Source organism: Typopeltis vanoorti, chromosome 26 (genome assembly GCF_054136105.1).
Source record: "Typopeltis vanoorti isolate ZY-2024b chromosome 26, IOZ_Tvanoo_1.0, whole genome shotgun sequence".
NCBI classification, from domain to species: Eukaryota; Metazoa; Arthropoda; class Arachnida; order Uropygi; family Thelyphonidae; genus Typopeltis; species Typopeltis vanoorti.
The window spans coordinates 23,507,549-23,530,877 of NC_143574.1; the positions used below are offsets into that span (position 1 = coordinate 23,507,549).

Here is a 23,329-nt window from a genome sequence, read left to right on the forward strand (position 1 = left end):
ATCAATTTTTTACCATTCCTGTTTAGAATATGTTCTCCATGTATTCCTATATTATTATTAATTTTCGTTTTTCCGATTCTTGCATTTAAGTCTCTTGCTAAAATTATGCAATCATTTTTATTTATTTTATTATATATGTTTTGTGGCTGATTATAAAAATCAATATTATCCTGTTCTCTTCCTTCTTCTGGGCATATAAACCAATTATTGTTAAATAGCCTCTATCTATTTTTATTCTAGCTTCTATTATTTTTCCAATCCATAATTTATAATGTTTTAACTGTTTTGAAAGGGAGTTATGAATCCAAATCATGACTCCTGCTTGTGCTCTTTGGTCTCTGTCGACTCCACTGTATATCACATTAAAATTTTCAGTTCTCATAGTTCCTTTTAATTTCTTTTTTGTTTCAGTGATTACTGCTATTTTAAAATTTCTTTCATTTAATAGTTGGTCTAATTCTATTTCTTTATATGCTATTCCTCTTACATTCCACTTTGCTATGTGTATTATATTTTGTCGTTTCCATTGTTGTTTTACCTTTTCCATTCCAGGATTGTTTTCCATAGATTCAATCCGATTATCTTTTTCTGTCAGTTTACAAGTAGGATTATGTTCTCCATGTCAGGGGACTAGCCTGACGATGGAATAGTTCAGTGGTAGGGCTGCTACCTTAAGGCTTCTGAACTAGCCTTCTTCCGAATTTAAACCCATAGGTGGAATAGGGTATATTGAAGGGGGAAAGAGTAGATTATAGAAGAATTATAGTAAGGTTTATAGAGAGGGCATAGTTGTAAGGCCAGAAATGCAAAGACCCCATGGCCCTCGACTACTTTAATAGCATAACGGTCATAAAATAAGAAGAGTTGGCTGATAAGGTCTTATAGGAAAGATTAAAGTAAGTGGATCTTCCTCAAAGTAGAAGAAGAAGAGGATAGATCAAGCTATTGGTCCATGGGAGTGCCACTTCCCTTACAATCAAGATGATTGCCCATGGCCCTGTTGGTCCACGAGTCCTTATTCAGTATATTCGGACCACCCCACCATACATACATACATATACATGCACGCGGGCACACACACACACACACACACATGGTGGGCTCCCTTATTCGCCACCCAGGGGACGCGCTCTCTAATTTACTTTACTTTATCTTTATTATTATTTAAATACATTTACTTTAATTTTTTTGGGGGGGGGGATTTTGTAATATTTGATAGGGTATTTAAGCTCCGACGTATGGATTTAGATACTGGGTTTGATAAATGGATTGGCAATTGCCTGTCGGATAGATATCAAAGGATTGTGCACTGGAGAACAATATCAGACTGAAAGAAAAGTTACGAGTGGGATTCCACAGGGTTCTGTACTATGACCATCACTATTCAAATTTTATATAAATGATACTGTCACTGGAATTCAGGGAGATATTGGGTTATTTGCGAATAGTGTGAAGTATGAGGTGGCTTTTCAGGAGGATCTGAAGCCGGAAGGGTAGGTAGATTAACGGGTATACTACTATAACGTTGTAAGCGTCATGTTTTGACTTTTGGGAGCTGCTGGAGGAAGTGGCGGAAGCGGGATCTTCGGATCATGGTGGTTCGAATTAGAAATTTAAGGGGCACATTGTAAATGGTGTAAAGAAAACTCAGAGGATTGTTGCGATATTCAGAACATTAATCAGCAGAGATAAAAGATAGCAAAAGCAGGAGTAATGATTTTTATTCGCAAATCAATTAATATGCCAGTGGTGTCTATACCACGGGTATATTACTGGTGTCTACTAGGTAATGGGATGCTAAATAGCCAGGTATTTAGAGGTGCAGAAATAGAATGTGATCATTATCTCTTACAAGGAAAATTAAAAATATCCCCCCCCCCAAAAAAAAAGGTTTTAAATTAACCAAATCAGCGCTAAGAGAATTCAGGAATCTTTTAGAGTTCGACTCTTGGATGATAAAAGTATTAACTACAGATATGCAAAGAATAAATGGAAAACTAGAGCAAATAAAAGAAAATGATGACATACAGATAATGGAATAATTTAAAAATATATTAATAAATGGAGCAACAGAATGCCTCGGAACAAAAAGTAAAATAAGGCAATTATCATCCCAATATATAAAAAAAAGGTGATAAGTGCAACTGAGAAAACTACAGAGAAATAACTTCTAAATAATTCGTGCAAAATTCATGCATATAAGTTACGAATATTTAACTTCGAAACAAATCATATGTAGAAGATAAGCTTTGCGGAGAATAAAATGGCTTCCGAAACGGACGATCGTGCATTGACCCAGCTTTTAGATTAAAAATCTTAATGGAAAAACATTAAAAATTCAACACAGAAACACACACACATAATTTGTAGATTATCAGAAAGCCGATGACAAAGTCTTAGGAACAAACTGTGGATCGTACTCAAGAATATGAACAATCCAAATCAATAACTACCATGTAATCAAAACAATCAAATAGTTGTAAGAATCGATGAAAAGTTATAGAATGGAAATCAATAAATAGAGGGATCCGTCAAGGATGCCCAATGTTACCACTCTTATTTAATATCTATAGAGATGAAATAGTAAATAAATGCAAGAAAAATATAAAACCAGCATTTAAATTGGATCGTGGAACTATTATACCCTTTTATTTGCAGATGACCAGATAATCATAGCAAGAAGCGAAGATGTACGCCCAAGATCAACATTATTATCATTATTATTATTATTTTGTGACACCTCCAAGGAGTCCAAAGACTCATCGAGGGAGGGCACCTACTCTCCGTCTCCAACATCCACCAACGCCATCTACTGCCCGCCACTAGTATTTTTTGTCTATAAATTGCGTGTGTCCTGAAGGCCGATTTGTCTGTATGCGGGATGAAAAACCGAGTTTCCTGGAGGAAAAAACCCTGCTACTTCTGTATGAGATCGGCTAACTCACCTTCAATTGAAAACACCCATGCAAAGATTCCTCCCGTCACAACAAGAATCGAACTTAGGCCCTTTTCCAATTGAAGGGCGCAACGTAACATCGTTCTTCCAAACTGCGTAACGGAAGCGCGTACATACTCCATAAACATGATTACTAAAAAAATTGGGATGCAAATATCAACAGACGAACAAAAATCATACTCTCTGGGACAAAAAAAAAAAAAAAAAAAAAAAAAAGCACAGAAATACCTAAAGAACTCAAAATAGACTCAGTATTGGACAAAGTACACGAATACCGAAAGAAGCGGTTGAACATCGAAAGAATGGACAGTTCAAGACTACCCTAAAAATACTCCGATACCACCCAGTTTGGAGGATATACAAGTCAGCGGCGACAAGGAAAAGATGGAAACAGACTGGAATAGGTCACTGGGCCTAAATCTCTGAAAGGATGATGATGATGATGATGATGATGAGATAAAATGCTAGTGATTCTATTTTATTTCTGCTTATTATAGACCCTAATTCAGGTCACATTTGGACTAATGTGCTAAAATCTGGTAACTGAGATTTGGAGGGATGAAGACGCTTTGGAGAGGGTGCAAGGTTGGTTGACAAAAACGAGTTCAGTACTACTGGAATGTTGGCTACGATTACAATGACGTAATCTGTAGGGTTTGGCAAGCAGAAGAATTGAGATATTTACCGGATGGATACGAGAGAGATTTTTCATTTGGTGAAACAAAAGGAAGCAAAGACTAGAGGATAATCCTTGGAAAATGAGCAAGGGAGTGGTGAATAAGGGGATGAGAAGTACCTTCTTAATTTACTGTTTACGTGGAGAATGACTCTGGTCGAATATGTTGTGAATGCTGAGAGTGTGAATGATTTTCAGTATGAGAGATCTTCCGTGATGAATCTGTGGACTTTCGTATAATAGTTAATGATATATACCTCTCTCTCTCTCTCTCTCTCTCTCTCGATGAATCTGACTCTAGGATAATTAATGTAACAATAATAATAATAATGCACAATCCACTGTCAAAGTAAATTCACTACGTAATCAACCATCCACTAACAACATTACTGTTTGTTAATTGCCTCTGTTCACTGGACAATTTGCGGATGAAAAATTCTACTACCTCGGTATAAGATTGTAACTAGCCTTCAACTGAAAAAGCTCATGTAAAGAATCTTGTCATGAAGATGAGAATTAAATTAACATCTTTACCATATCCCATCGCTCTTCCGACTTCGTTAGCATAACTATCGTTATGTAATTTGAAATATGTTGACAATAAATGGTAATTTAATTGCATTACACAGCATTTTTAGATAGGTAGCACATAATACATAACATTTCCAGCGGGTTGTGTAAAATTCCATAGAGAAAATAATACATAAATATTATTATTGTTAACAAATGATGAATTAGACAAGATTCTTGCAGTTTTTGAACAGCTTTACATGAGCCTACTGCTGTGCAGAGTGAATGAGTGCTTTCTCTCTCTTGGTCTGGTCATTTTGTAGCAATTACAAGGATAAAAATTTGAGAACTTTTGTTTAAATATCTGGGATTTAACACGATCTCTTGTAGACTAAGATTTTTTTTCTGACTCACAAAAACAACGGTATGCAATTTCTGAAGCTTTTCAGATTTTCCGTAGATGAAAAATGACTTAAGTACCATCAAGTGAAACATGAGAGAGAGAGAGAGCCAAGATATTTTAGTAGACCACGTCTAAGCTTAACAGACCAAAGTAAAAAGGATTGAAATCTGATAAAAGGTGCCAGCGCCTGTGTAGCTCAGCGTGTGTGGCGTTTGCACACCACAGCGCTTGACCGCACGAAGGAAGACTTTGTTTCGAGTCTAGTCGACGACTACAGGAAATTTTTCTAAGCCTTTTTTCGACAGAGTCCCGAGTTAGTCGATCTCTAGCACAAACAAGCGGGTTTTTTCTCTCGGAAACTCGCGTTTTTCGTCCCGTAAACTCAAGAAAATTGACCTTAGATATTTCAGATATTAAATATATTGTGTTAGGGTTAGGGACCACGAGATGGCGGCACTTGTTGAGCAGTCTCTCTTCACTGAGTGCCACTTAATTAGTGATAGCCTTGGGCCAGCTGTCTCTGATTGGCTACCAGTAGGGATTGAACTGCCCACTCAGTCTCCAAAAAGTTAGACTGGGATAAACGGCCTCGTTTACTCCCTATATGGGAATAAAAGGCGTTACAGATTTTTATTTTTATTTTGTAAGGCGCGGAGATATCTTCATTTTTATTCTTTGCAGATTCTGGCTAGTCCAATATTAGCGACACCAATATAGGGAAGAGAAATGCATATCCCCTAATTTCTTCACTGTTGGCTGAGTCCATAGTCTATGGATTTGAGATGATTCGTTTATATACTCGTTGTGCAGAAAGATATTACTAAGGGACTGGAGTTCTCTGACTGATATCCTCATCATTGATAAAACGATGAGTGAGGACTTCAAGAGTTAAAACAAGGCCCAATTTCTTTCTTTCTTTCTTTCTTAATCCTCCTTTTCTACATTTTACTGTGTCGAGGTTTTTTATTCTTGCAACAGCAACCGTCTCGAGGATAAGGTGGTTAGCCCTGTTCCTTCTAGTGTCCTATGTCTGTAGAGGCGTGTGTTCACGGGGCCTGTTTGCCCGTTCTGGGGGGGAAAAAAAACTCTACCTCTGTATGAGACCAGCTAACTCGTCTTTCGTCGAGACTAGATAAAGGTTCCTCACGTCACTGACCGGAATCGAACCCAAGTCGAACCCAATTTCTAAGATTTACAATAATGTAGTTTGGCACTAAGGCATCTACTTATGTGGATTAGTTTCTTATAAATAGAATTTTAGCTTTTTCAGAAAATCTGGTTAGTTTTATATCGAGAAAAGAGAGCGAACCATGTGTCTCTATTTCACACTAATAAATTTTATGGTTGGGGTGTTGGTTATTGAGGTGGCTTGAATGACTCCAAATTAACGCGTCATCAATAATTCTTTCCCCATACACTGAATTTCCGAGGATACGTTTTTAATGCTTTCTCTTCAAATATCTACTTACATATATTAGTCAAAACTAAGACACAGCGGTTTCCATGTTCTGAGTTCTGTTGGTATGTGGTATTTTTATATTTCAAGAATCCCGATGTTATGCGATCTTTTAGTAGGGCCATGAGTTTCCAGAGAGTTTATCCATTAACAGCTTTATAAATTCTTCAGTCAGCACGTTTTTAAATATTTGCTGGCGATGTCTTACTATTTCTCTGTAAAATTGCACTACAGATAAATCCATTTTTATTCTCAACTCACTTTAGCACAACTGAGATAGAACATGTGTCCAAGTGTGCGTGCGTGCGTGCGTGCGTGCGTGTGTGTGTGTGTGTGTGTGTGTGTGTGTGTGTGTGTGTGTGTGTGTGTGTGTGTGTGTGTGTGTGTGTGTGTGTGTGTGTGTGTGTGTGTGTGTGTGTGTGTGTGTGTGTGTGTGTGTGTGTGTGTGTGTGTGAAACAAAGAAGCAATGAAAAGCTGTCAGACACAAAGTAAAGCTAAGCTACAGAAATAAATCATACAAGCGGAATAAATAAGAAGTAACTAAATATAAACATAGAAAACGTGAAAACCAGGAAAAGTCAACCTGATGTTGATGATGATCGGTCTTAGAGGCAGGTGACACAAGCGATCGCATTAGGGAGGCAGGCTTGCAGTACCGTCATAGACGTCATCACTGTAACTCCAACTGACCGATTATTGCAAACCTGAATTCGGTCATCGATGAAGAGAAAAAACGGAATGGGCAAAAGCATCTCTAGCAGTAGAGGTGACATCGCGATGCTTATAAGCCTCGGCTCTGATGAGGCAAGAATAGACAAGGTCCAGAATATTTCGCTAGTGTTTCCAATTCAAACAAGTTTTGTGATTTGTTGAGAATTCTCAAGAATCAAGAAGTGATTCTTAGAGTACCCATTATTCCTGTTGGGTGAGTTGGCGAAATGCAACCGAAATAGCAGACAATTTGGTTCGATATAAAATCGTAATAGGCAAACTTGACTATGACAGTGACCTTTGAGAATTTAACAGCGTTATTCTTTTATATTACATTATATATACATAGAGCACGTTCGTATTGCATTACGAACGTGCTCTATGGGTTTGAGATCTGGGAATGTGCCAGCCACGCGATTCGATTACATATTCTCGGTTTATTAGTGTATTGTAGAATTTTTAGGAAAATACATCACTGAAAATGTCTCGGAACGTCTCGTGCTGCGGATAAAGAGACGCAGATTACAGGTCTTAGGGCATATAGGCTTATTTGTCGTAGACATCTTGCCACACTTTGTCGAGATATCCGTGTACATGTGCTTGAATGGAGTCGACTTGCAAGCTGACTTGCCGTGATGCATCGATTTTGTTTTGCTGTTGTAACCAAAAATCTGTCTTCACGATCCGTGAATGAGTGAGGGCAACCTCTTAGCAAATATCTGGAACATTCCTCTCTGGCAATATCAGTAATTCTGCGGTCTTCTTCAAGCTTTCCAATGAGTCTTTTCCACGTAAACTCGTCTACATGATGTCTTTGAGACATTACAAGACATCCGAGGTTTGCTACTTTACTCCTTCATGAAAAGAGCTTCCTTCAAACACAATTCGCTTGACGCAGCCTTGTGCCTTTTATCAAGATGAGTGCTACCACGTGATCCCTTTGCGCGCGATTCGAAAATTTCAAAGTGTACCCGCTTTCTACTCGAAATAGTCAGTTATACACCCTCTGTCCGAAATAAACCTGAACTTTTCGAAAATAGAAGAAACTAGTGGCGCCACCTGTTGTATCTTTTTTTGTTGTGTCAACTGTTTATGACATTTATTTCATTAGAAGCCGAGTTATAGTGCCAAGAGTGACAGTGTGGTTTGACGAAGGTCGGTAGTCACGATATTCATACCATACACGACGAATTCTCGCAATCAATCGCTTCAAAACTTCGAGATAAAACTCACCATTGACTGTTTGGCCAGGCGGAACGAATTCTTTGTGGATAATGCACTCGGAATCGTAGAAACAAATTAACATTGTCTTTACTTTTGGCTTCTCCAAGCGACTTTTTTTCGGATGCCCCTCTTCTGGTGGTCTTCACTCAGCACTCTGATTCGGGCTCGTACTCAAAACACCACGTTTCGTCACCAGTAACGATCGTTTCAAGGAAGTTTGAGTCCTTACGAGCGGTTTTAATGAGGTGCTTGCAGTGTTCAATTCTATACATTTTTTGGTCGTCGGTCAACTTGTTCCCCACAAATTGACAGACGACAAGTTGAACAGGTTCGTGAATTCAATTTACGAAGGCCCAAATGCTCGGTCAAAATGTGTGCACAGTCCATGTTGAATCCCCAATTCATCCGCAATCAATCTCACGGACGATTTCGGGTTTTTGTTTGATGAAATCACGCACTTTTTGGATGTTAACTTCGCTCACTCCAATTTTTGGACTGCCTGGCTTTTCGTCGTCCTCAAGCGTCTGACGACCATTTTGAAATCGCTTAAACCCCTCGTAAACTTGAGTACGGGATAAGTATTCATCATGGTATGATTTTTGAAGCATTTGATGCGTTTTGGTAAAACTTTTACCAAGTTTAACACAAAAGTAAATCGCAGCTCTCTGTTTGAAACGCATTTGCTGACAGTTGTCCAAACACACTGTCACTCTTAGCACTATAACTCGGCTTCTAATGAAACAAATGTCATAAACAGTTGACACAACACTAATGAAGGTTGCCGCTTTCGACAACAAAAAAATACAACAGGTCGCGCCACTAGTTTCTTCTATTTTCGAAAAGTTCGGTTTCTGTTTGGACAGAGGGTGTACAAATTGCCACAAGATGATTCGTATGAATTTGCCGTTGCAAATAACATGAATCGTCAGAAATAGTGTTCGTCTTTAGATTTTGGACATGTCGTAAAATCAGTACAGGAATAGGCTGAGTTTCTAAGAAAAATTTAACCCAAGGCGAATTATCCTGCTTAATTGGCTAGATTAAAACAGGCTAATTTTTGATTAGAATCAAATCTAATATTAATTTTCTAATATTAATATTTTAAATCGATGCTTGTTAGCTACACGACCATAACAATAATGGACACTGATGCACTAAGGTTTAAAAAACCATCGTTATATTTTGTTATTTGCGGACTCAATAATTAATAAATTATATACATTTAATATGCATTCATATATGACTCTAATAGTTTGTATTTTTAAATTGGGCATACCGATGTCTCTTCTTATCAAAAGAGAATTTTTTTTTCAAATAACATACTTGAAAAAAAAAAAAAAATGGATGTGCTGAACATCTCGAGCCACTCGATGTATGTATGATGTTCCGCAAATCTTATATCACAAAATAATTCCATTTTTAGTATAGACGTAAAATCATATACACACAATTTCAATTACGAACTTAGTCATATGAAAATACAGAACCAAATACAAGTCATTTAACATTAGGACTGTATTTTTTATTTATTTATTATTATTTTTTTTGATGAATCTAGTCCTATTTCATTATTTCTGCCACTTCACAGTATATATAAACTATCCTGTATTTCTGTAATGTTAGATCACTTACCGAAACCTGTAGTTCTTAACCGTTTTTGCCTTGTATGTCTTTCTTGAAAAATGAACACGCCTTTCAAGAAGCACCGAATTAGCAGTAAATGAAGAAAATTGAAACTGTCTGTTTTTTAGAGATAAGTTTAACCTCTGAGAAAGAAAGAAAAGGATAGGCAAAATATGCTAAATTCGGGAAAATTTAGTCACTGTTAAAAACTGGCAATAAAGTATACATACGAAAATTTATTGGTAGTATGAAACAGCTGAGAAAATGCAGCAGAATGGAAAGGTTATAAGAAATATGTAATAAATCTTTTGGATAGAAAGCAAAGATTTTTTACAAGTTAATTAAATGAAATTCTCGAGATATTTTTATTAACATTAGCGTCGATGTCATCCACAGGAGCACAAACGTCATACATTACGTAAGTCCTGCGCAATGTCCTATCAATTTGTACAGTGGAGCGCATCAAACCGAAAGTAGTTCCGTGAAAATAAGCTTTTGCTGTTATAATATATTTGTGAAGAATCCTACCTCTTTCAACAAGGATGATAGGCTCCTCCCTGAATGTGACTACTCCCGCCTTCAGCCAGCATCGGAAAAGTACGTTAGCAGGCTACATCGTTATTTCATTTGCAAAGGAGAAAAATCATCATCTTTAACCCTAACACAATACCACAGTGAGCAATGACCGCGCACTACAGTCACGTAACGGCAAATCATGTCTGTATGTCTAGCCCGACAGAGGACACCCTCATCGCATAGTGTTCCACTTACATCGAATGTAGCAACAGCAGCAGGTGTATTACCCATAAAGCACTTTGCTTTAAACATTAGAATTTTCTTATTAATTTTAAAAGAAGTCCCGATCGCTTCCGTTCAAGCATAGCTGCAAAAATAACGAATAATATATTTACTTATTTACGAAACCAAAGCTCCTCAAATTTCACAGTTCAGCGCATTTTTATATTGTTAATTAACACAATGTCGATGAGCTACAGAGTTACCCACCTTAGAGAGTTGTTTACAAATAAGAAACTAAAAAAATGAAAATTATCGGTAAGTTTTCTAGAGATATAATTTTAATTCAGAATTAAATTACCACAGGACATAGTTACATATATTTATTATCACTGCTGCTACTACCTAATACTGCTAAATGTAATGAATGCAATGATTTAAATATCGCAGGTGAGTGACTTGAAGTAATGCATTTATTTCCAGAATATCAGTAATTAATAATATTTTTTTATAATAATAATAATATTTTTATTGATTGCTAAAATATTTACACATACAATAAACATCTTGAGTGACATTGCAACTTATAATTTTACAGAATTCAGCACTAAGTGCTGCATTTCTACATTGGATTTCAATTAAAATTTTTAATAATACTTTTTTTTTGCTTCTATATTATGTATTTACAACATATGTTCTTCTAATATTAACAATAAAGACTATACAGAATTTTTGAATACAGAATATACATAATAATAATAATAATAATAATAATAATAATAATAATAATAATAATAATAATAATAATAATAATAATAATAATAATAATAATTTTTAATAGTAATAGTAATTTATTGATTGCTAAAATATTTACACATACAATTGACATTGCAACTTATAATTTTACAGAATTCAGCTCAAAGTGTTGCATTTTCTACATTGATTTCAACTAAATTTTTTATAGTATTTTTTGCCTCTATATTATGTATTTACAACACATGTTCTTCTAATGTTAACAATGAAGATTATTCAGAATTTTTTTGTATAATAATTTTTTTTGTTTATATAATTTTTTTAATTATAAGAATAATTTATTACATTATTTTTCATGTTACATAATATTAATGATATTATCACATAATAATCAGTATCTTCAGCAGCTTCTTTATTGTTGTATACTTTACTAACTACTTTATTACATAATAATAATAATAATAATAATAATAATAATAATTTTTTTTTTTTTTTTTTTTTTTTTATTGTCTCAGTATAAGTTACATACAATAATAATATTTACAGTATTTACAATAAGGATTATAAAGAATTTTTTTTTTTTTTTTTTTTTTTTTTTTTTTTTTGTCTCACATGAATTGCATACATAGTTGCTGTAGTAATTATATGTATATAATATTTATAACGCATTACAAGTTACGCATTATAAATTACGCATTATAAATGTTTTAATAATCATTTCTCGAGTAGGCATATTTTACTGCACAGTAAAGCAGTGGAGATTTTTTTTTTTTCGTTGTTGTTGTTATTATTAACGATGGTTAGCAATCTTCAGAATAATATATACTACTATCAAACATGCAAAAATATTTATATTTTTCCAAATTTTCTTGGTAGATTACGACATTTTCAGATGCTTTGCCAGATATCATGTCCATCTGTATTTTTACAATTTTGCGGCTTCTAACTAAATGTACTCTCGGTCTAGTTCTTTTGTAAGATTTTATCTAAAAATAGTAAAATATACTATAGTAAAATAATAGAATTAGTAAAAATACGATTAGAAAGCATGTAATTAGTTTCAGCTTTTTTTTATTTTTTCCAAAGGAAAAAAAAGATTATTATGGCCTTCGTAGCTCAGACAGTATATACGAAATCCTTTGATCGGAAAGTCCTGGGTTCGATTCCCCTCCAAGACGTGAGGAATATTTATCTGGTCTTTCTCGACCTACGGAGGTAGATGGATTTTTTCACCTTCATTTTTGAGTTTAGGTCTCCAGTATTTTAGCAAAGAATGCTGAATGCGTTTGTGTGTGTGTTACATCATCCAAAATGAAATCAGATGACCCTTTGTATACATAAACATAATATACAACACTTAATTATGAAATCGCTGCGTCAATATTAGCACTTTGGGGAAAAATTTATTATTATTATTCAGCTTTATATTAATTATTTCGAACATAAATTATGTTCCATGAAAAGCATCTACATAGCTGAATTGGAAGAAGAACGCGACAGTGCCCTTCGGGGTACAATTCATGTCACGACCAGGAATCTATCTATATAGCAGGAGTGTCAAACTCAATTGCACCGCGAGCCATTTGCCATAAAACTGTATCTCAAGTGGGCCACAAAAAAATTTAGACTAAAAAAACCTGCATGCACTAATTAGAATCGAAGGGAAGTGAAAGAATCAGTATAAATAAATTTGAAAATTAATTACAAACATTTTATTTATTCTAAGTCATTACAAGACAAAAAAAAATAAGTCTAATTATTATGACAACTAAAAAAAAATAAATAATAAATAAAAATAAAGAATATTTTTATTATATTAATATTTACAATAGATGGCATTTAAACCAAATTAAACCGAAATTAAATTTTATTTGAATAATTCAAATATTTATACAGTCTAAAAAAAGTATAAACTCTCATTAATAACCATCACAAAAATTTACAATTCCTCCCGTTAGTTTGGAATTTTTTGTGTGTTTTTTTTAAATAAAATACTTATTTTTGGGGGGGGGAAGGTGCCTATATTTTGGGGAATTTTCTAAATGTTAATGAAAATATTTTCATTAACATAAAATATGTATATATATATATATATATATATATATATATATATTTAAAAAAAAAAATCAGCTAACGCCTTTTTATTCCCGTATATACAGGAGTAGGCGAGGCCATTTAGCCCTATCTAACTTTTGGAGACTGAGTGGGCAGTTCAATCTCCACTGGTACCCAATCAGAGACAGATGGCCCAAGGCTATCACTAATTAAGCGGTACACAGTGAAGAGAGACGGCTCAAATGTGCCGCCATCTCGTGGTCTCTAACCCTAACACAATATATTTTAATGTCTGAAATAATGTGGGTTCTACGGTCGATTTTCTTGAGTTTACAGGACGAAAAACCCGAGTTTCCGGGAGGAAAAACCTGCTTGCCCGTGCCAGAGATCGACTAACTCGGGAACCGGTCGAAAAAAGGCTTAGAAAAATTTCTTCTAGTCGCCTATATATATATATATATATATATATGAAACGTACTATTAACTCGGGGTTGGGATATGTTCATTTTTTAAATTAACTGACTTAAACCCGAGAATTATAACACAATGACATTTATTTGAAAAAAAAAAGCAACATGTTTCGTCAAAAATGACTTCTTCAGGCGATAAGAACATAGAAAGACAATAAAAGACACTTAAATTAACATTGACACACTCTAAAGCTATACAACTATAAAGCCATAATATTCGACTGTAAATTACAGTTATGAGCTTGAACTACAGTCCGAGTTAAAGTTCTATTGTTGTACACCTGTGCGTGTGTGGAATCACGCGATCTCCAGTATCTAATAGTAGAGTTGAAAGAGTCTGCCAAATTATAGCTAAGATTATTATTCAAATGAAAAGGGTCTAAGGTGATTTCCCTTGACTCTACAATGCGGCGCTCTATTTCATCATGGCTGATGTGTAGGTTTGAAGTCAATGTCCAATCTATTTCATGTTGGTGGCCTTCGTTGTTCGTGTTTATTGAAAGCAGGACATGGCCCGACAGAGCAGTAGCTCTGGTTCTCTTATAGGCAATGTCTCTCTGATGCTCTTCGAGACGTAGTAAGATAGATTTTTCTGTCTGTCCATAGTAAGGCTTTCCGCATTCACAAGTAACCTTGTATACACCTGGGAATTGTAGAAGGTTGTGAGGTTGTTTATAGTTGTTGAAGCGTGATCTTATTTTTGGCAGAGTCGAGAAGCACGTTTTTATGTTAAACTTCTTTAGAATTCTGCTCAGCTTTTTGGATAGTGTGCTGATATATGGCAAGACGATATGACCTTTGGAGTCGTCCTGTGTCTCTACGTTGTTACGTTGGTGGCGGGATAATTGGTTGTTAATACTTTTTAGAGAGTAGCCATTGTTTTTAAAGGTCCATTTAAGATGTTGTAGTTCCTTTTGAGAAATTGAGAAAGACCCAACAAGAGAAATACACAATAGAACAAATAATCTCCTACAAAAGACCACAGAAATTCCACGGAATACACGGCTCTCCATCCGCTCTTTACACCCCCTCATTCCAAGGTTATATGGACTCCCGAAGGTACACAAAGAAAACTATCCACTGAGACCTATAGTAGACAGCATTGACTCACCCACATACAGGTTATCCAAATATTTGGCGTCATCGTTAAAAGCTTATGCGGGAAAATCTTCTTATATTAAAAACTCAACAGATTTTGTCTCTAAAATAAAGGACCTAAAACTAAAATCTTCTGATATCATGGTGAGCTTTGACGTGGTAGCACTCTTTACCAACGTTCCGACACAGGACGTTCTCCATATTTTAAAAAACAAGATTTCAAATAAAATGTTCTCTCTGTTATCTCACTGTGTAAACTCTGGCTATTTTGAATTCGAAGGTAAACTATACAAACAGGTCAAAGGATTAGCTATGGGAAGCCCTCTCTCTCCTGTGTTAGCCAACATTTTTTTCGAAGACGTTGAAGAAAAGGCGATCTCCTCTTTTACTTTAAAACCAAAAATTTGGCTTAGATATGTGGACGATATATTCCTCATATGGGAGCATGGTACTGAGAATCTTAACAAGTTCCTCGACCACTTAAACAACCGCCATCAAGATATAAAATTGACTATGGAGATTGAAGAAAATAGTTCCATCTGCTTCCTAGATGTTAAACTCACCAAGACGCCTGAATCAATTAAAGTCTCTATTTTTAGAAAGCCAACACACACAGACAGATATTTGCATGCGTCCTCCCATCACCATCCAGCGCAAAAGTTGGGTATTATATCAACTCTAGCGAATCGTGCAAGATCTGTACTGTCAGATGAAGAAGAACTAAAAAAGGAACTACAACATCTTAAATGGACCTTTAAAAACAATGGCTACTCTCTAAAAAGTATTAACAACCAATTATCCCGCCACCAACGTAACAACGTAGAGACACAGGACGACTCCAAAGGTCATATCGTCTTGCCATATATCAGCACACTATCCAAAAAGCTGAGCAGAATTCTAAAGAAGTTTAACATAAAAACGTGCTTCTCGACTCTGCCAAAAATAAGATCACGCTTCAACAACTATAAACAACCTCACAACCTTCTACAATTCCCAGGTGTATACAAGGTTACTTGTGAATGCGGAAAGCCTTACTATGGACAGACAGAAAAATCTATCTTACTACGTCTCGAAGAGCATCAGAGAGACATTGCCTATAAGAGAACCAGAGCTACTGCTCTGTCGGGCCATGTCCTGCTTTCAATAAACACGAACAACGAAGGCCACCAACATGAAATAGATTGGACATTGACTTCAAACCTACACATCAGCCATGATGAAATAGAGCGCCGCATTGTAGAGTCAAGGGAAATCACCTTAGACCCTTTTCATTTGAATAATAATCTTAGCTATAATTTGGCAGACTCTTTCAACTCTACTATTAGATACTGGAGATCGCGTGATTCCACACACGCACAGGTGTACAACAATAGAACTTTAACTCGGACTGTAGTTCAAGCTCATAACTGTAATTTACAGTCGAATATTATGGCTTTATAGTTGTATAGCTTTAGAGTGTGTCAATGCTAATTTAAGTGTCTTTTATTGTCTTTCTATGTTCTTATCGCCTGAAGAAGTCATTTTTGACGAAACATGTTGCTTTTTTTTCAAATAAATGTCATTGTGTTATAATTCTCGGGTTTAAGTCACTTAATTTAAAAAATGAATATATATATATATATATATATATATATATATATATATATATATACCTGCATAATATAATTATAATAATTTTAAGTAATTTAATTGTAGTATTTTATTTTTTCCCAACACTTGACAACATTTATTGTTAACCAGCTTGCCAAAATTTGGACTCAAGGATTGTGAGCATACCACCTTCATTATGGCAGAAAGATTGACCTCGGTTAATCTTCATATGTGGACTTTTTGTTACCTTTCATACATGAGAATAATTGTTCACATAAATAGCTGCTTCCAAAATAACAAAGAATATTTGCTGCAAACTTTTTTATTTCCGGATATTTTTGATCTGAATAACTGTATATTTTTGGAACACCAACTTCGTGGTATTTCGCTTTTAGAATGGAATCCTTTTAGAAATCAATAAGAACTTTTTCGAAATTAAAGAGAAAAGGATCTAGAAAAAGCGAAAAAACCTCTTTTTGCTCCTTAAAATCTTTAAATCGCCTATGAAATTCTTCTTTTATTTTTTCTGGTTTGTGACAATATCGAGAAAAGTTTAATTCTTATTGTTTAACTGTTCGCACATAGGAAAGTAATTTATAATATTCTCTTTTAAATAATTTTGAAACAAAACTACATCTAAAACTTGCCAGTTTTAGATGTAGTTTTGTTTTTTGATATTTCTCCTGAAGTCTGACATTTAAATCATTCAAATGTCCTGTAATATCAAGTAAGAATGCTATATCTTGTACCCATATCTGATCATTAAGAAATGCAACATCGTGATTTTTCATTTCTAGGAACAATTTGATCTCCTCTAAAAGTAAAAAAAAAAAAGAAAAAGAAAAAAAAAGTTTTTTAGAACCTTATGACAAGATAACCAACGAATCTCTGTGTAATAAGGTGGCCCTTCAAATTCACTCCAAGTCTTTAAGAAACTGTGCAAACTGGCGGTGATTGAGGTCTTTTTCCAAAATGCTCCACAAGTCGTCAAAAATGTCTTCCCCTGTAGTGGTTCGATGGACGGGAATCATTTCCAAGAACTCTTCAGTAATATTCATATTGTCATCGCAAGCCCGAAGAAACAGGGCAACGTGGGCCACGTCGTGAATATCGAAACTTTCGTCAAGTGCAATTGAAAAGCACTGTACGTTTTGCGGATATTTCTTGCAACTAGTCACGCAGATTATCTGCCATTTCGGTTATTCTTTCGCTCATAGCATTTCTGGACAAAGAAATATCGCGAAATACTTGCACATTTTTGGGACATCCTTTTTCGGCTGCTTTTATTATACACTCCGTCACTAAAAGATTTGGAATGTTTCGCCAATAAATAGCTGATTTCATAACTGGCTCTCACTGCTGAATCATTGTCTTCCATAATTTTTGAAAATACTTGTTGTTGACTTTGAAGTGAATTCTTCATACTTCTTAATTTTTCTTCTCTCAGTTTACATCATGGAATATTGTTCTTTGTGAATTTAATTATGATTGCACCACAGGTTTCGTTAGTTAAAAAAAAAAAATAATAAAAAATTGTGAATTTTATCGCAGTGCCTTTTTATATTATATTCTTTGGAGACACTTATTGTTTCGTTACAAATAATACACACAATTTTGTCCTTTGTTTCAGTGCAGAAGTAATTTAATTCCCATTTTTCTTGAAATCTTCCCTCATCAGCAATTTTTCTTTTTCTTGTTGTCTTAGAAAAGCGACGTTGGGTGAATAAATGTATTATTAATAACAATTTTTATAAAAATGTATTTGTATTGGTACTTACATTATTAGAACTAAATTTATTCGTGTTTGGCGCAATGACATGTGCTTCTGAGATCGCTGATTGACTGTAGCAGGCAATTATAAACTCGCGTAGCCTTGATTCACATGGGCGCGTATGCTGCGGGTCACGTGAACAGCTGCTAGCCAATAGAATACAATTTTTTCAATGCGCTATAAATTTCAGTGCGCAGCATGCTATAAATTAACAAGGAAAGCATAAATATAGTTTACGATTGATGAGGATCGGATCTAGCATTGAAATTGCGATATAAATTTTTATTAATGCAATTATATTATAGCAGGTTGCTGCATTCATATTGTAACTATAAATGTTGTTCGAAAATCCTCAAAACATCAGGCGTCGCTGTCACGCACAAAAATGTTTGTGGGGTAGATGATTCTGTTGCGTAAAATAGCCTCCTGCCTGGAACACTCCTGGAATTATGGATGAGGATTTAATGTAATAATAGTAATAATTCTCATTATGCCACTGCACTAACCATGTGGCGCTCTTTTACTTATTATTATTATTTTTTTGCAAATTGATTGATTAATCCTGGGAATATAGACCGCTTGGAAAGGAGTCCACAGACATCCCCATGGACAAGGTGCATTGCCATTTAACGAGTCACATATTTGTAGTTGGTATAAATTGGAAGAATACGATGATCCCCCAATCAGTGCAACTGTGTCCAGGTTAAATAACTGCGAGGAAAGAACTGATGGAGTTTAAAAGAGGCATTGCAATGGGGTGTAAATGGGGCGCGGAAGCTTGGAAACGTGTTATGGAGCGATGAATCACGCTACTCCCTCTACCGAACAGTGTGGGTGTGGCGGATGTCCAGTGAACGTCTTTTACCAGAGTGCGTAACCCCAACCACGAAATTCGGAGGTGGCGGTGTAATAGTATGGTCCTGTTTTTCCTCTTTGACCTTGGACCTCTGTTTCTAGTGCCACGAACATTGAACTCCAAGAGGTATCTGAATATTCTGGACAATGCAATGCTTCCTACTTGTACGTTTCTACGGAACTGACAGTTCAGCAGGACAGTGCTCCCTGTCATAAGGGTGCTACTGGAACTTCGTGGTTTTGGACATGAACAGCACTACACTTGAATAGCATCCACACAACCTGCTCTCAATCCTAATGAAGATCTGTGGGCTGAACTGCAACGTAGGATGAGGTCAACGGACATCCGCTTCACAACAGTCCAGGACCTCATTACATACCTACAGGAAGAATGGTCCAAAATTCCCATTGATTGGCATCGTACGCTTAGCAAGTATGCCCTTAGGATTGCTTGCTGCAGTCATTGCAACGAAAGGAAGTTCTACATCCCATTAAAGTGGTCGCTATGGTTGTTTGTTCCTCACACTATGGTGAACGTTGGCTTCTTTCCAAACAGTGTATATAAAGTTAGTTTCTGGCTACGCAGACACCTAACTTTATTAATTATAATACATAGTATTTTATTGTTTTAATATTTTATTCATCCGTGAAAAAGTAGCCAAGAGTAATCTCAAATTTTTCTGGACACTCCTACTTGGACAAAATATATAACTCAGCGGCTCATTAGCCGCTGAGATACTGTTACTGATAGTTCATATTTTACCACCAGAGGTGACCCTTCACATGCTCTCCTAAGTGAAAAATTGTGGAGTAGTTGGCATAACATACATAGCTTTAATATTTATCAGTGTAAAATTAAGTTAGAGGAAAATCGGGATATGATTTCTCAGCATAAAGTGGCGAAACACTATACACTTGCATTATTATAGTGAAATATTATGCATATCTTTATATTAAAACGAAACGAATTCTATAAAATAACATTTTTATCAATTGGATTTTTAGTATATCATATACAGTACTAAACTGTATGTGAAAAAAAAAAATATATATATATATATTATTTTAAATGACTGATACCGAGAGATAAAGAGATGACATGGTTTATTTAAAAAGATACTACTAGTTTACTAGTTTCGTTGAATGGATCAACTTCTTCAGGTATCACAATCAAAGAAATATACAAAAAATAAGACTTAAAAATTGCATTAACAGTACTAGTCCAAAAAACAGTAGTACATTTTGAAAAAGTAATGCGAGCTTGAGTTCCAAATAAAAGTTGACTACGTGCTGTCACGAGTGCGCCAGTATTGAATAAAGGCAATGTGTGCGTCAGAAAGATTGAAACTTAGGGAGTTATTGATCTGGGAATAATCTAAGGCAATTTCTCTGGATTCGGCAATCTTTCTTTCAAGTTCATCATAGCACACATGGATATTAGAAGTTTGTGACCAGTCCACAATGTGTTGGCGGCCTTCATCTGAGTTGAAGAAAAGAACTTGGCAAGAGAGAGCGCTGGCTCTAGTCCTGTTGTAGGAAATATCTCTACGGTGTTCTTCCAAACGTAGAAGGATGGATTTAGCAGTTTGGCCATAGTATGGCTTTCCATAATCACATAAGATCTTGTAGACTCCTGGAAACTGAGCTGGAAGATGTTTCTCTTTAGGTTTACTAAGTATGGAGCGAAGTTTTGGGAACGTAGTGAAGCAAGTTCTGAAGTTAAATTTCTTCAGAATTTTAGCTAGTTTTGGTGAAAGAGAGCTAATGTAAGGCAAAGAAATAAAGGCTCTGGAGAAGAGGGATCAGAAGCAGTTGAGTGACGGAGAGAAAGAAATTTTTTTTCAATCTTATTAGGAGAGAAACCATGTATTGATAAAAGTCTTTTTAAGAAAAGGAGTTCATTTTCAATTTCTGTTTCTTCTGTTAGTAAATATTTGGCCCGGTGTGCTAAGGTAGAAATAATACCAAATTTTTGCGAAGGGTAGTGATGGGAAGAAACATGAAGGTATCTGTCAGTATGAGTAGGTTTTCTAAAAATTGTGATTTTAATACTTTCAGAACATCTGGTAAGCTTCAGATCTAGAAAGGGGAGGCAGTCATCGCAATCCAGTTCGAAGGTAAAAGAGATTTTTTCATGAAACTTGTTTAGGTGGTCCAAAAATAAATTGAGGTTGCTGACACCGTCTTCCCAGATGAGGAATATATCGTCTATATAACGATACCAAAATTTTTGGTTTAAGGGGGGAGGAGTTAATAGCTTTTTCTTCAAATCGTTGAGAAATATATCTGCGAGAATCGGAGAGAGTGGGCTGTCCATGGCTAGGCCTGAGTTTTGTAAGTAGATCTTATTGTCATATTTGAAGTATCCTGACTTTATGCAATGGGAGAGTAAAGCAAAGAGTTTTTTTAATAATTTCTTGTTAAGAAGATTGAGGAATTCTTGAGCAGGCACATTTGTGAAAAAAGAGACAATCTCGAAACTAGCCATGAAATCTGTTTTTTTAAGTTTGATGTCCTTGATTTTTGATACAAAATCAGCAGAGCTTTTAATATGAGAAGAAGAAATTCCAGAAAGATTTCTTAAAAACGTTGCGAGGTACTTAGAAAGGTTGTAGGTCGGTGAGTGTATCCCTTCAACTATTGGTCTGAGCGGGACGTTTGCATTGCGTATCTTGGGGGAGACCATATAATCGAGGGATTAAAGGATGAAGTGATCTAAGTGAAAGACGGATGTTTCTTGGTAACTCCAAGGCGGTTTTTTTTTATTAAATTGTTAGTCCTGTTGTGTAATTCAATTGTAGGATCTCTGTTAAGTTCAGAGTAAGTATCACTGTTTAAAAGTCTCAAAATTTTATTATGGTAATCAGACGTCTAAGATGACAGTCGCATTCCCTTTGTCAGCAGGTAGAATCACGATGTCATTATTATTTTTTAAAGACTTAATAGCTGCTCTTTCAAAGTAAGATGTTGTCTGGAGATGTGCTTTGCATTAAGAGTAAATATTAAGAATAGTGATCGGAGCTTATTCCACCTTTAACACGAGTTGCCTAGACTTGCACTACGTGCAGGGTCAGCTAGAATTGCAACATTTGTAGGCGCTAACTTGACTAAACTTGTCTGTTTGCTTAGTTGGGAAATGGAGTAAAAAACCACGTTTATATTTAAAATAGCTTGGTAACTTTAACATATATATATATATATAGGGCCGTACTTATGCACAAGCGCATGAGTGTCTAGTATGGCCCCAAAATTAGGGCCAATTTAAGGGGCCTGAAATAATTAGGGAGCGGTTCCGGAGCAGTCTAGCACCTCTGGTTCCCGCAGCCTGGAAAGGTGTAAGTATGGCCCTGTATGTATAAATATATTGAATCAGATGATACATGAAATTGTGTTCACTAGAGTCGTAGAGTAGATTCTTCCCATAATGCATAGCAATATACTTCTGAAAGGAAGTGAGAGTGCATAATGAAATACTAGGACAATTTAGGGGCTCACGTCTGTTGCATCATCATACAAAATCATAATAATAATAAAAGGACAATTTGATGTGAAGTCATCTGCTTTAATATATACACACTGTAGTCGCTCTGAAGCAGATGGAAGGGAGAGAGAGGTGCTAGTCGCTAAAATACTCAGTGAACTTTTGTAAAAAATTAAAACAAAAGTTTTATTTTTTTACAAAATAATAATAATTATTATTGGCTATTCCATAATTATTATTATTATTGTGTAGCTCAGTAGAAGTGGTGTTTGCACTCTACAGCGCTTGACCGCACGACGAAAGGCGTTCGAATCTAGTCGCCGACTAGAGGAACTTTTTCTAAGCCTTTTCTGGACCGGTTCCAGAGTTAGTCGATCTCTGGCACGGGCTAGCGGGTTTCCTCCCGGAAACTCGGGTATTTCGTTCCGTAAAACTCAAGAAAATCGGCCGTCGAACCCACACTATTTACAGACATTAAAATATATTGAATTAGGGTTAGGGACCACCAGATGGCGGCACTTGCTACCGCCTTCTTCACTGCATGCGGATTAATTAGTGATAGCCTTGGGCAAGCTATCTCTGATTGGTTACCAGTGGAGATTGAACCGCCCACTCAGTCTCCAAAAGTAAGATAGGGCTTAAAAACGGCCTTGCCTACTCCCTATACGGGAACAAAAAGGCGTTAGCTGATTTATTATTATTATTATTGTTGTTTTTGTTTCGATTCTACTCAAAGACTATGGAATTTTTTAAGCTTTTTTTTACTGGCTGTTGAGTCTTTGGTAGAGATTACTTTGATTCACTATTTCAGAAGAATCCTCGAGTTTTATTTCCATAACTCAAAAAAAATCGACAGGCCTCCTTGTATTGGAAGCCTAAAGTGGTTATTGGTAGGCCTAAAGTAGTTATTTATCTGCCACCTTGAAGACTTAATTCATGCCCTCCGTCGATCAGTTTCGAA

At 35.6% G+C, this 23,329-nt stretch overlaps 1 protein-coding gene across 1 annotated transcript in view; it reads right to left on the minus strand.

Moving 5' to 3' along the window:
- Nucleotides 1-10,223, minus strand: part of LOC150092412 (organic cation transporter protein-like) — a 248,564-nt gene extending 238,341 nt beyond the window's left edge. Inside the window, exon 1 of the mRNA XM_090414999.1 lies at nt 10,089-10,223. The gene's annotated coding sequence lies outside the window, so the exon portion shown is untranslated. The remainder of the gene's footprint in view (nt 1-10,088) is intronic.
- Between the last annotated feature and the right edge of the window lie 13,106 nt (nt 10,224-23,329).